General features: G+C 44.9%; 1 pseudogene; it reads left to right on the top strand.

The window, feature by feature from the left end:
• Window positions 1–527: 527 nt before the first annotated feature.
• LOC102829848 lies at window positions 528–1,761 on the top strand (annotated as a pseudogene).
• Window positions 1,762–2,366: the final 605 nt, after the last annotated feature.

Below are 2,366 nucleotides of genomic sequence, written 5' to 3'. Positions count from 1 at the left end.
CTGTCAAGTCGGTTCTGACTCATAGCAACCCTGAATATGGTTTATCTTGTGGGTTGAACTGCTGACCTTGCTGTTAGCAGTCCAGCACTTATCCTACAGTACCACACCAGGACTCTTACAGAAGAAGACAAAATTTAAGGGCCATTTGAGAAGCTAAGAAGCAGAGAGTGGAAAAAGAGTCTCCACAGAAAACTGGGAAAGAGCAAATAGGTGTGAGCTCCATGAGAACAAACAGTGTGCTGTCTTACTCACCACTGACCGCTCCGTGGTCTGGCACATAGGAGAGACATTCACATACTCAGAAAGTAAGGAACTAGGGCAAGAAGTGAATGGGGAGGGATGAAAGGACATTTGGAAAGAGGGAATTGGTCAATAGGATAGGAGGACTATAAAGGTATCACAAAAAAGTATAGCTAGGAACTCATATTTATTGAGGGACTGTAACATATCAGACACATTTCACATATATATTGACAAACAAATATGTCTTGGGAGAAGTATAGCCAGCTTTGCCTGTGGAAGCCTCCAGGTTGAAAGGAACGTGGCCTTCACTCCTCGTCATGGCATGTGCTCATCCACTGAGATCAGTGTATTCCCAAAAGGGAGAATCATCTGGCAAAAATGTTACTTTGCCTGCTGTGTTCAAGGGCCCCATTTGACAGGATAGTGTGAATTCTGTTCACACCAACTTGCACAAAAACAACAGGCAGCCCTATGCTGTCAGCGAATCTAGAAGGCCATCAGACTAGTGCTATGTCTTGGGATACTGGCAAAGCTGTAGTCAGAATTCTCAGAGTTCGAAGTGGTGGGAATCACCACTCTGGCCAAGGTGTTTTTGGAACTATGTGTCATGGAGGGCGTGTATTTGCACCAACCCAAACATGGTGTTGCTAGCACCATAAACACAACTCAGATGCACTATACCATCTGCTCTGTTCTGACTGCTTCTGCCTTACCAGCCCTGGTCATGTCTAAATGTCATCATGTTGAGGAAGTTCCTGAACTTCCTTTAGTGGTCGAAGATAAAGTTGAAGCCTACACGAAGACCAAAGAGGCGGTGTTACTGCTTAAGAAACTTAAGGCCTGGAACAGAGCAAAAAGATCTAGGCCTCTCAGTGAATGAGAGCTGGCAAGGGCAAAATGAGAAATCACCAACGTATGCAGTGCAGGGAACCATGCTTTGTCTGTAATGAGAACAATGATATCACAAAGGCCTTCAGAACCATTCCTGGAATTATTACTCTGCTTAATGTAAACAAGTCGAACATTTGAAAACTTGCTCCTAGTGGGGATGTAGGCCATTTCTTCATTTGTACTGAAGGTGTTTTCGAAAGCCCAATAAGTTGTATGGCACTTGGCGTGAAGCTGCCTCCCTCAGAGTAACTACAACTTTTCCGTGCACAAGATGATCAACATAGACCTTAGCAGAATCCTGAAAAGCCCTGAAGTCCAAAGAGCCCTACAAGCACCTTGCAAGAAGATTCATCACAGAATCCTGAAGAAGACCCCACTGAGAAACCTGAGAATCCTGTTGAGGTTGAATCCAAATGCAAAGACCATGAGCCAAAACACTACTCATCACCAGGCCAGGAAGCACAAACTCAGGGTGGCTAAGGCAGCAGCAGCATGAGAGGCCAAATCAGATGAGAAGGGGGTTCCAGGCAAGAAGCCTGTGGTAGGGAAGTAGGCTGCAACTAGCAAGAAACCAGCAGCTGAGAAGAAAATAAACCGCCCACAGAAGAAAAGAAGCCTGCTGCATAAACTCTTTACATTTGCTTCTCCCAAACAAGTCAAATAATTTTGGACAGCGTATTTTGAATTAAAACAGACCTGGTCATCTACTGGTGAGTGGAAATGGGGGAAAGTCAGCAACGAAGATATGGGCTGAATTTGACCACGTTCCATAGACTCCTTTTGCCCTGGAGCTGAGAGAGAGAAGTGGAAGGGCTGGTTGGCGCGAAGGGTGGTGAGACCTGGGGACACTTAAGCCCATGGACAAGGACATAGCCACAGAGGGCTAGAGCTGAGAGTGAAGCATCCAGCTGATATGAAGTGAGGGGAGATGCACAAGAACACCCAAACTTGCAGACAGTACCCATTTGACCTAGCCTCAATGGCTTGATAATCAGAACTCGACTATAGGAAGACAAAAAATTTTTGATAAAGGAAACAGGGTAAATTGCTACAATTTGATGAACTTGACCTATACTTATAGATGTAGAGTAGCTCAAAATGCCAACTGAGAGGAAAGGAATCTTCACATCCAAGGATCAATCCTATCCCCTCTGTATACAGGGTTGATAGGGACGGGAAACTTAGACATTGTCTATCTAAAATGAGGTGAAGAGAGGGTATGAAGTGATTGG

This window comes from Chrysochloris asiatica, unplaced genomic scaffold, assembly GCF_000296735.1.
Source record: "Chrysochloris asiatica unplaced genomic scaffold, ChrAsi1.0 scaffold00086, whole genome shotgun sequence".
Classification (NCBI taxonomy): domain Eukaryota; kingdom Metazoa; phylum Chordata; class Mammalia; order Afrosoricida; family Chrysochloridae; genus Chrysochloris; species Chrysochloris asiatica.
The sequence above is the reverse complement of the archived record's forward strand: the minus strand, read 5'-3'. Positions and strand labels throughout refer to the sequence as shown.